General features: G+C 38.5%; 1 protein-coding gene and 1 long non-coding RNA gene across 3 annotated transcripts in view; one reads left to right on the top strand and one right to left on the bottom strand.

Moving 5' to 3' along the window:
* The window catches only part of slc39a11 (solute carrier family 39, member 11), a 199,712-nt gene that overhangs the window by 29,418 nt on the left and 157,719 nt on the right, over nt 1–12,575 (bottom strand). The gene's annotated exons all lie outside the window — the stretch shown is intronic.
* On the top strand, nt 5,242–9,166 carry LOC146663154 (uncharacterized). Its single transcript, XR_014913006.1, has 4 exons — nt 5,242–6,805; nt 7,179–7,331; nt 7,699–7,789; nt 8,379–9,166. It is a non-coding gene; the product is annotated as an uncharacterized LOC146663154 (long non-coding RNA).

Genomic DNA, 12,575 nt, shown 5'->3' with positions numbered 1-12,575 from the left:
TTGCTGAATGAACGCTCACTTTCTTTCTCTCTCTCGCTCTATTTATGATTCATTTTTGTGAAAAGCAGCTGACACACCTGATTGGAACCTTTTTTTGTATAGTGCAGCGTCTCACATCTTATAACAATTTTACTCTGAAATAACCTGAAAATGGTACAGTGATCAGTGGAAATAATCTTCGAGCGCGACACAGAGAATCAAATTAAAAGAAACGCAATGACAGCCAATCAAAATAACAACACATTGTAAGAGGCACAAAAGAAAACTGACAACACAATTGGGCAGGTTAACACAGGGCCTGAGAGGTCTTCATTATGGCAGTGAGCAGCATCTCATGCTGTCTGAATATCAGTCCATAATGGTTTGCTTTAGCCATCGGCTGTTCTTTACTTCTCACTCGGACACGCCACACATTTGCATTACCGAATAACACTTTTGGCCTTTTCGGGATGTATCTGCTAACACTGCGAAAACTATATAGTTCATTTACTTGCTTGCTTGATAAACTGTCACAAGAGAAGCAATGATGTGCATTGCAAGTATCTAGAGGAAACCCTCCATACTAATTTAAATATTGCTCATTGTTGCTCAAGTCACTGGCCTGTAACACCTCTTACAACATATCCAGGATATCGTCTGATTCATCTTCACATAAAATCAACCATCATGAAAGGTGGTCACATAAACATGACTATAGTACAACCAACCACTGTGATAATGCCTTGCTGCTGCGTGTCACTGTGTGTAACAGGAAAGATGCTGGATAGCATTACTGTGCTTTTACTTATACAAATGATGCCGAAAGATGCATCAGCACTGCTGCCCCTTCATTAAGATACAAGAAGATCTAACTTTAATTAGAAGTCTATGTAGTGTGGATGAAATTACAATTGCCTTGTTCATTAAGAAGCAACACCAGCAAAGTTTTGTGGTATAAGAGCAAGTAACAAATATAAAAGCATATGCTAATTAAAATCTGTTAGTAATCTTGTAAATCTTATATATGGTCAGCGAGTACAAGGCCCTGTTTTAGGATTATATTATATCATATGCTTCCATGCTTTCATTGTGCTTCCAGAACAATGAAAGGGATTTAAAATTGCTTGCAAAACAGATTGGAACACACTCCAATCTGACACACTGGGCAGTTTTGAAAAATGTGAATCAGCACATAGATTTTGAACTCTATTTTCATTGGTTTTATAGCTTTGGGCTACTGTTAAATACATTACAGACATTATAAAGAAGTAGAGATATAGACAGAAAAGATAAACAATGAAATGAGAGTTCCTAATTTCCAACTATCAACTACAGAAATGTTTTTTTTTTATTTTACACTGGCTTCAAATGTTTATTTTTTAAATGCCATTATCTGTAAATTAACAAAATGTTTCTGTTTTATAACTACAAAACTTTCTGGACCATGCACTACCTTTGTACATTTGTAGCACATTGTAGCAAACACATTTATTTCATATGATTTAAGCTCAGATTGTTACAATTACTACAGCAGCATTTCTTTATCATGTAGAAAAAGAAATGTGCCATTGACATTGCATGTTTTCTTGCATTTTTTAATTGTGTAGTTAAACTTCTTTACACTGATGGAACTGGGCGTTTCCCTGGTCCGGCCCACTTAAGATCAAAGTGCGATATAAAATGAGTTTGATATAGACTCTCTTTTAGGGTCTTCCAAGAATGATGACTCTATTTTCCACAACACTTATTGGACAGTATGGGGTGATTTCAAATGTGTTCATCTACAATCTTGAAGGTAACCTACTCTGGTGGAGCAAGAGAAACAGCTTTGTGGGTTTAACTTGACCTCACAGTTTTCTCACAAAGACCGTAAATCCTGCTTCATAGTGTATTTTATAGAGCGCGTCCACAATGAAGCTCTCCCTCCAGGGAACAAACTGTAAACCCTTTGAGAAACATCCTGAATTAAGCAATGTTTCAACTAGAGATGGCACGATACCACTTTTTTATGTCCGATACCGATACCGATATCATAAATTTGGATATCTGCCGATACCGATATGAATCCGATATAGTGTTTTTTAATCAACAAAACTGTTTTTTAAATATCTTGCTGCATTTTGCAAGTCTGCAAGTTCATACTCAAGTTTAAAACAACAACTACACTAAAGCTATTCTGTTATACCTGTATACAAAAAAAATATTTCATAGTTCAGCAATACTGATCAATCTAATAAACTTAAACCTACACCATCCTCCCTATTCTGGTATTTTAAAGAGTACTTAGCGTAAATATTAAGCAACCTAACTAATAGGGTTCCAACTCCCAGCAACAACAAAAAGAAATAAATAAAAAATAAGGAACCACCCCTCACCCTCCACCTCATGATGCTTAATCGACGTAATCAACCTTAATTTGATGCAGTGTGAAAAAAAAAATGCACAGAAATCAATTATTTTTCAAGAAATATTAAATAGATTCAACATCTTTCTTCAACAAAATTGCAGACTGCACAGATGGTACCTTCCCAAAGTAAAAAGTACTATAGCTTACTAGGGTATATATTAGACTTAATAGTCACTATATACAGTAATTGACTTCTATTCATTTTACATCAAATTAAAACTTTGGGTGTCAGATAATTATTTATTAAAAGCTAGACATTTTAAATGAGAATAAGAAAGAAAAGTATGTCTTTGTGCCCCCTTTTCCCTGTTCATGCCCTATCGGCCCCCCTGGCTAAACTTTGCTAGATCCGCCCCTGCACAGTTACCAGCGTCAGCTACGTAGAAAAAGATCCTGGTGTAGAAAGTAATATTAAATAAATTCTAACAACAGCTTATCAAGCTTAAACGTGCTGCTGTTGTTCAGCCGCTGGTTTCCTCTTTATGGCGCAAAGTGGGCCAAAAACAAACAAGAGAGACGGACTCGCGACAGAAAAGCCGATCAGCTGATCATTAAGCAGTTTCACGATTGAAGTAGCAGCCGGAGAGCGAGAGGCAGTCACTTGTTAAGCTTAACGTGGGAATGCTTTACAAACATTCAGAGATGGACTTACACACTTGCTTTACTTCTCTCGGGGATAACTTTGTCGGAGATGAAATGCCAGGTTGCTAGCGAAGCTCCAAATGCTATCCAGACCACCGACAGGTCCGGCATGCCACAGCCGCTCTATCACGTGATGCATACTGCTCCGACGTGCTAACGTTCTGAGGTGAGTTACGGCGTGTTGCAAGTTTTGTGAGGTGCTTTCGTGATATTTAATGGATCGGATTACATTTTTTATTTTTCTCCGATATCCGATCCAGTAATTTAGGTCAGTATCGGACCGATACCGATACGTAATATCGGATCGGTCCATCTCTAGTTTCAACCACAGGAGAAAGAGTCTGATTTTCATTTCAGGTCAATGGTAACACATGACATACACATTCAGGCGACCACTTTGCAGTGGTTCAAGTAATGTGGTGTTTGTCTCTAAGTGCAAACATAGGTGGAAATGTGTATTATTTTAATCCACTGGTGCTTAAGCTCTTATGGAGAAGGTCACTTGAGGAGGTTAACAAATGCACTGCACACATTTTATACATCTGACGTTGTGCTGATGATTGAAGTGCTTTTTATTTGGATTTCTTGTTTATAAAGTTCGTCCTTGGCTCCATCTGAAGGCCTTTTTTAATGACCAGTCTCTTGACACTTTCTTCACTATTTGGTTACACTTGCTGGTTTGGTATTTTGATGATAGTGCTGCTTTGAAATGTGTTTTCCTCCAGTTTTTATGGAGGTTATGTCCACAGAAGGCACACAGGCTTCTTTGAGATTAATTAACTTTTCTACTTTTCCTTTGGTCTGCTTCTGTGGATTTCTTTTGCAGTTAAAGTTAAACTTGTAAAAATGTATCAAAAGCCACAAACAATAATGTTTAAAGGGCTGTATGAGATTTAGCTGTTCTGTGTAAGTTGCATATGACAATGAAATCCATTTACTTCCCAGGCTAAAGCTTGTAGAAACAACTGGTGATTCATGGACGAGAAGCCAACGTGAAAGAAAATGTTAACAGGTACCACTCTTTATTTTCCCTGTAACACAATGAGTAAAGTGTGTGTGTGTTTTACATATACAGTGCTGTGCAAAGGTTTTAGGCAGGTGTGAAAAAATGCTGTATAGATATCACTGAGTAAAAGAAAGACAAAGAAACAGCAGGAGGACAAACCGGCCAGAAACATAGAGGTCAGGTCAGGTTAGCTAGTTGTGTGGAAAGCACGCTTCATTTCTCTTAGTGAAACGTCACAGATGAGTTGTTTTGTGTTAAGAATTTTCTGAGATGTGGATCTTTCTGTGGCATGTATTTTTTTAAAAATTTGGTTTATTTTGTTATTTTTTTCCTCAGTCTTTGTCAGATAGTCTACGTACCTTGAGTCATTTCCCAGCCCCCTGTGCTACTCTCACTGCTTTATAGTCCCCTGTCTATTTATGCTTTCTGTTGTTGGTCTTTCATGCATTTTTCATATATAGACTGATAAGCTTCTTGGCCTTTTGCTTTTGTAAAATCAGCATCTTCAATAAAATATGTGTTGAGTTTTGCACCAAGTCAGTGTCTCTGTTTGGGTTTCTCTTATCTATAACACAAGCTAACAGGTCTCACACAGGTCTCTGACAACCTTCCATTAGTGAGACAGCAGACTAAATTATTGGCATTACTAACTCCAATGTAAATACTGATATTAACACACAAAGACATACAGTATACACATATGACATACACTAGAAAACAGAATATCCTACAAATTGTGATTATTATTATTTAGATGCAGTAATGCATTAATTAGCACATATTCATCTTTCCTCTCTCTCTCTCTCACACACACACACGCTGTGACTCGGTCTCTTCATCCTGCAACGTGGCAATCAGATTCTGATTCAGATTTGCGTCGTCCTCTATGCAGTATCTACAAATAGCTATGTTGTCCTTGTGGTTAAAGGGCTTAAGCTGAATAGTGTGAAGCCAGACTCTGTCCATGTGCATACATGAAAAGCCAGAAACTGGAAGAGCAGCAGCTGCGCATCACACTCCAGAGCCAGTTACAACACAGAGAAGATTAAATCAGGGTGAAGCAGCATGATAGTTGGGGTGCAGGAGGGTGACAAAGTAGCTTGCAGAATTGCAGCAACTTGGGGCAAATTAAAACAAATATAGACTCCAATCTGGCGCAGTAGATAGATTTGGTAAATACAGTGGCTTGATACATGATTCCAAACATTTTTTACAAATAAATAACTGCAAAGTGGGGTGTGCATAATTATTCAGCCCCCTGAGTCAATACTTTGTAGAACCACCTTTTGCTGCAATTACAGCTGCCAGTCTTTTAGGGAATGTCTCTACCAGCTTTGCACATCTAGAGACTGAAATTCTTGCCCATTCTTCTTTGCAAAACAGCTCCAGCTCAGTCAGATTAGATGGACAGTGTTTGTGAACAGCAGTTTTCAGATCTTTTTATGTTTAGGGTCGTTGTCCTGCTGGAAGGTGAACCTCCGCCCCAGTCTCAAGTCTTTTGCAGAATCCAAGAGGTTTTCTTCCAAGATTGCCCTGTATTTGGCTCCATCCATCTTCCCATCAACTCTGACCAGCTTCCCTGTCCCTGCTGAAGAGAAGCACCCCCAGAGCATGATGCTGCCACCACCATATCTGACAGTGGGGACGGTGTGTTCAGAGTGATGTGCAGTGTTAGTTTTCCACACATAGCGTTTTGCATTTTGGTCTCATCTGACCAGAGCACCTTCTTCCACATGTTTGCTGTGTCCCCCACATGGCTTGTGGCAAACTGCAAACGGGACTTCTTCTGGTTTTCTGTTAACAATGCCTTTCTTCTTGCCACTCTTCCATAAAGGCCAACTTTGTGCAGTGCACGACTAATAGTTGTCCTATGGACAGATTCCCCCACCTGAGCTGTAGATCTCTGCAGCTCGTCCAGAGTCACCATGGGCCTCTTGGCTGCATTTCTGATCAGCGCCCTCCTTGTTCGGCCTGTGAGTTTAGGTGGACGGCCTTGTCTTTGTACACTGAAAAAAAGGGACTGGCCATCTCTTGGATTTATATAAGCATCTTGCATGTATTTAACACAATTACCTCATGTTTTAAAGATAAATGTAACTATATAGTGTAAAAACTACATGATATGCAGAAAGGGTGTATTAAATTGTTCATATCATGTTCAGGTGAAGTAAGTCAATAAGATAGCAACGTTAAATCTCGTGAAACCACGCGTGATTTCATCTCGCGGGCTTTCGATCGTGGTTCAAAAAGGCATCCATCTCAGTCAAGTCGAGCAGCCAACTCTACGTTTTTGGTATTTCTTGATTTTTTGAATTAATATTTACCATATTTCAGCCAAATGTAGTTAAACGTCTAGAGTGTCGCCTTGTAACATGCTAAAAAAGAGCCGTTAGCTTATTTGCTGTTTTATCAGTTGTCAAAGAATTGGCGCTTTTTCATTTGAATTTGTCTTTGGCACAAGAGCCGTAATATCACATTAAACCTAATTATGAGGCGCTCATAACATAATTTGGTTTTCTGTGTGAATAGATTTGCCAACTGACTCTTCAGTTACATTGTGTATTTACTGCACCGTGGTGTTAGTGAGATTTTGGACATTGAACAGCTTTAGCTAATATCATCAGCGGCATTATGCTAGCTTACATCCCTACCCCTCCTGCCCTCACCTGCTGTCCTTTTGTTTTTGTTTTTTTTGCTGCACATTGAGAGATGACCTCTATTCTGCATTTCACCAGGAGTCAGCTGATGGATTGTGGGTTCAAGGTGTTATGGTAAGAAAGTATATTCTATTTTCGCTTAAGGTTTCTGTAACTTAATTATAATAGGTTTTGTATAATTATTAGGTGCATGCATACACAAATAGACCACCCTATTAATACAACTGAGAAATCCAAAATCTGCCATAGGTTTAACTTATACCTGTATGTATTGTCAGAAAGGTGATTACTGGACTCACATTAATGCACACTTGAACTAAAATGAGGTTGTAACTTGTGGGTTCTTGGGTTGCAAATCAGAAACAAACATCTTTGGATTTTTTTAATCCCATAAGATCTGGAAACACAGTTTTTATTCAACAAAACATTACTGATTAACCAAGCACAGTGCCTGCTGTTATTTCAAAATAATTTTATGTCATTTCAGATAAAATGAAGCATTCCAGTGCATCCCAACCATGCCTTTAAAGTTAAGGTTTCTGACGGAGCTGAGTTTCTCTCTGACAGTCTGCTGAAAGTGTTTGCAAAGTGATTGGGGGAACAGGACACAAAGCTAAAGGATGTAGCTGCCATGATGACAGTAAGAACTTTAAAATTCTTTAACTAAAAAGTGTATATGTATTGCATTAGGTCAGTAAAAGATTTTTATGCTACATCCATTGAAACAGTCAACTATTACCTGTGAGTACTGATTCCACTGAAAGGATGCCATTCTTTTTTGTCATGCATTTACTGGCCCACTGAGAAAAATTTATCTTTTTTTAAAAATATATGTTCTGGAAACGATATATCCATAAAGTTGATGTCAAACAGGAATTTTTGATATTGCTTTGTAGATGCTGGTGTTGCATGTTGACTGGTTTAAAAAGTCAAGAGTTTTTGTCTGGGATCATTTTCTTCTGTGCTACTGAAAAGTTCACAAATCTCTGTTTTCTTTGTTATAATAGTCAAGGATGACATTAATGCTCGGAGTCCCTCATCAAAGTGCTCCGCATCTGTGTGAAAGACAATTGCAACATCTTGGTGCAGGAGTTCATGGTGAGTGTTTTATGAGTAGATTGTGGCTTTGCAACATTTAAATATGCATTTAGTTATCCACTTGATCCTCATTGGACTGGTTAGGACCAGTAGTCCTCTTTAATAATTTGAAGTTCACATGAGGCCTGGTAGTGAACTCGGCCGCCGGCCCTTGAGGCCCCACCCCTGTATTAGGGGTCACATCAGTGTGAAAAAACTTTAAATTTGTCATTCTAGTGAACAAAGGAAAATCCCACCAATATTTATATTAGCTTTTGTTTGAAAAAAAATGACCAACTGACCAACAGCTAACCAAATTGTGGGGAAAGTCTAAATTCTAACATCTTCTGAGTGACATAACCTGGATTTCTGATGGGCCGGTGTCTTTCTAACAAAAACTAATGTAAAGAATTTGAAATTATTATGTTTTTCACTCTGTCTTAGAAACTCTGTTAGACCATGAATGGCAGCATGGCAGGCAACTCTTTGGCTATAGCTATTTACTATGTTGCTTGCATTGGTTTAAATTACTCTAACATTAGAACTGGTAGATTCAAAAGAGATGAGTTTAAAAAGGAATCTTAAAAAAAAATGTTTTGTGTTTAACCAGGACTTGACTGAGGCCACTGCACAGATTGAGAAAACCACAATGAACATCTGTCTCCAGAGGATGCACCAGGCAATGACTTTTCTGATGTTGGCATCATCATCGAGGGTGTAGTAGTTCTTCAAGATCTGGATAACGTGACCTTTGCAGTAGCCATGCTGTTTGGACCTTTTTTATTCCTTCAACATGAGTTACCCATCACAACTCTGGTACACTTTTGAGGTGATTCAAAGGGTGGTAATGGAGTTGGGTGCAACTCAGCTCTCAAGAAAAGCTCACAACTAAGACAAAACTGCTCCTGCAAGGAAAGCTCACGGTTATGCATGCAAGGTGATCAGCTCTAGGTGAGAGGACATTTAAATCTCACACTTGTTCTGCTGCATTTTTGAAGCTCAATTCCAGGAACAGATCGCAGGGTTCATTTTTATATACTCTGCAACTGCCATGAGGACAAGCTGTTTTTTTGTTCTTGTTTGTTTTTCCTTTTGCTCTGTACAAGTTCTCTGTTTGTCTGTTTGGCAGCATTTTTAAATTTCTCTTTGTATTTTTTCTTTCTTTTACTAGTGAAGAGATGTAGCGTGAACAGTTATACAGTCTAAATATCCCATATGGGTCTTGTGAAATGGTATTTTCAGTTTCATTCAGTTGAAGTAAAGAACGTTGAATATTTCTAAGTGTGCTGTTTTGAACCAACATGTCACAGTATGATCAGTGCTGTAATTTTTGACAGTCACTGTATCAATGTTATTTTTGCGTCTCTTGAATAAAGGTTTTGACCTGCAAGTGCTAATTTCTTTAGTTATTGGGGTAAAATGGGTAATGTTAATAGGAAGGTGTTTGCCAATTCAGTAACCTAATTTAATGTTAATGGAAACTAACATTATCTCAAATTGTTTAGTCATAATTGTTGTTTAACTGAATCTTGACGTTAGAGGCCTTAGAATGTTTTGTATTGTTCTTTCCCAACATTTTTCAAAAGAAAGAGTCTAATTTCTTTGCTGTGATTGATTCCAGAGAACACGGAAGAACTGACATTATTTAACTGTTGATTTATATAGATTCAGTGGAGGAGTAATGTCAGTTTAATTCTTTACCTACTGTCAATGCAGTGAAATTAGACATTTTGTTTTGAAAGGTTACTGGTGGATGCCAGCAACCATCTTGGAAGAGAACAATACAATCTGTTATAAGGCCTCCATTTGAAAATTGTGTATTTGATACTAGAATATAATAGCAAAATGTAATTTGAAGATAACATGTAGCATTTAAGTGACCAAGTAGTATTGGGTAAAAGTTATTGAATCGTGTTGGGATAAAGTGAAAAAATTGTGAAGGATTAAAATATTCCAAGAGCTCAAATTACTTCATCAAAACATGTTTAAGTCACATTTTATCAACACAAATTGCACAGGTTTATTGAACATGAATAAATTGTGTTAATTTAACTCAATTGTTTAAGTTGCTGCCGAAGCAAAACATCTGTGTGCAACAAATGTCCACCATTGAATTAACCCTTCTTAGGCCCTGGGACCATTTTTGGTCCCTTTAGTTTTTCAGTTACAAGCCATTTGCACTGTGTTGAATGGAATATAGCCAAATTCTCTAAAAAAAAGTTTGGCATAATTTCATTTCAAAATTCAAGTCTGACTTCCTTAAGTAAATCCAACAACATATTTTTTTCAGTGTAGGTTTACAGTTGTGCCATACTCCTTCCATTTCTGAATGATCACTTGAACAGTGCTCCGCGGGATGTTCAAGGCTTGGGAAATCTTTTTTGTAGCCTAAGCCTGCTTTAAATTTCTCACTAACTTTATCCCTGACCTGTCTGGTGTGTTCTTTGGACTTCATGGTGTTGTTGCTCCCAATATTGTCTTATGCTGGGCTTACACTGTGCGATTTTTGGCCCATTTTGAGCCGATTTTTGAGTCGTGCGACCGTTTTGGCGATCGGCCAGATTTTGGCCTTCATCGTGCGTCGTGCATCGTGTAGTATACGTGGGGTAACGAGAAGCGATTGACACCTCACGACCAGCTCCCGATCATCAATCGCTTGGTCGTGAGGGTGTCACCGCAGTTTGTCACACTGCGCATGCGCAAACACAAATGTCAGCGAAAAAGATGGAGCAGCACGGCTGTGCAGCGTGTGATCTGGACACAAGCGATGGAGGAACAACTTGTAGAACTTTGGAAAGCTCATCCGAGCCTTTTCGATGTGGCCTCACAAAATTATCACGACCACAACAACCGTGAAAATAGTTGGATCTACATTGCTGCTCAATCACAGCTGCCTGATCAATGTTTTTCATTAGCAATTTAGCAAAGTTGATGGTGGTGGTGTGTCTGTGTGAGTGAAAGACAGAGAGGGAGAGCGAGCGACAGAATTTCTGTTATAACCTTCATTTTATGGACGCACAGTGTGAGCACTCAGGTCGCATCAGAGCATCGGGCCGTATAGTGTGAGACCCTGCATCGTGACCTATGAACTTCTAACCCCTGTGAGTCAACCGTACAGTTTGAGCAGGAGCTGAATCGCGCGACTGAAAAAATCGCACAGTGTCTGCCCAGCATTAGACAACCTCTGAGGCCGTCACAGAGCAGCTGTATTTGTACTGACATTAGATTACACACAGGTGGACTCTATTTAGTCATTAGCACTCATCAGGCAATGTCTATGGGCAACTGACTGCACTCAGACCAAAGGGGGCTGAATAATTACACACACCCCACTTTGCAGTTATTTATTTGTAAAAAATGTTTCATTCCACTTCTCACGTGTGCACCACTTTGTGTTGGTCTTTCACGTGGAATTCCAATAAAGTTGATTCGTGTTTGTGGCTGTAATGTGACAAAATGTGGGAAAGTTCAAGGGGGCCGAATACTTTTGCAAGCCACTGTATGAAGGAGGGCATACGTTTTAGACTTTAACCTGTCCTTTACAAGGTTAAGTTTCACAGTGTCCCTATTGCTAAAAAATTCCGCCATGGCAATTCATATTACACCAAAGTAAACAACTAATAGGTAAGAAACTAAATGAAATTTATGATTTTTTCAATAGTGGGCTCACTGCTTAAAAACAAACAAATCAGAAAATATAACACAATGTCAAGGATTTGTTTGTGACTAAACTAACGCTATGCTCCATTTATAGGTGTTAGAAACAGAGAGATTAAATTTTAAGAGTAATGTTCCTTTAATATTGTTCTGTGCTCCCATATGTGCGTTTTTTCCTAGTTTGGCTTCAGGGAAGCATAAAATGTTACCACGGACTGCAATATGAGAACCCCTGCTGTAAAACTTGCAAACATCTTCTTCCCTCTCTTTGGGACTGGCTTGCTGACCCTAAATCATTCTTTCTTCACTTCAGTGCTCATCAGTAATCGCCATGCTTCTCCTCTATCCAGTCCTCATCTTCTTCTGTGTCACGGTTCACCTACACAGCTCTGCCCTTGCTCTGGGTGGCTCTGATTTTCTTAACAACAGGTGAACGTGAGTAAAAGCAAGACAAAGTAATATCGTACATGCATCATTTACCGTGTATCACATTTTCAATGCCAGATTCAGTAACTACAAAAAACTAAATTAGTATCTGTGAGCTAAACACGTGAGTTTCATTGCCTCTGCCTTGGTTATCGTTAATAATGTATGCAAAACAAAGACCTGACAAGACACGATGAAAAATGAACGCTGTTGTCAAGGACTCAGTACACACGTTTAGGCCATTAGTTCTTAATCTTGTAGGATTTTTGTCTTTAAATGCGTGCATAAAATAGTATCAGCTGCAGACACCTTGGTAAAAGGACATTAACTTGCACATCATATTTCCATGGTCTAATTAGTACAGTAACTGCTTTGCCTCTCTTGAGGGAAAGGCTCCTTTTTTGTGAAAACAAAGAAAAATAAAAGAAAGTCTTCACAAACTGTAAACTATTTTTGAATTGAAACACAGTAGCCTGCCCTCCTGCCTCATTCATGATCTGAACACAGGACTTTAGAATTCAAATGTGTGGTTCTTCTCTCTTTCTTTGGCTCAGCTCAGTTGCAGTTCATTCATCTGAACAATAATAAATGACAATGACGTCTTTGACAGTTTCCTGTTGTTGGATAAACTTTCAGAGCGAGAACAATGTGATTGTCAGAGCTCATCTAAATGGAACTGGTGAAAAGAAGTTTTGAGTATTGATCTGAAAAGTTGGCAAAGTCT

Source organism: Rhamphochromis longiceps, linkage group LG8, assembly GCF_057381845.1.
Source record: "Rhamphochromis longiceps isolate RC_006_pf linkage group LG8, R_longiceps_female_GT1.1, whole genome shotgun sequence".
NCBI classification, from domain to species: Eukaryota; Metazoa; Chordata; class Actinopteri; order Cichliformes; family Cichlidae; genus Rhamphochromis; species Rhamphochromis longiceps.
Note: the sequence above shows the minus strand (reverse complement) of the source record. Positions and strands in the feature narration are given on the sequence as shown.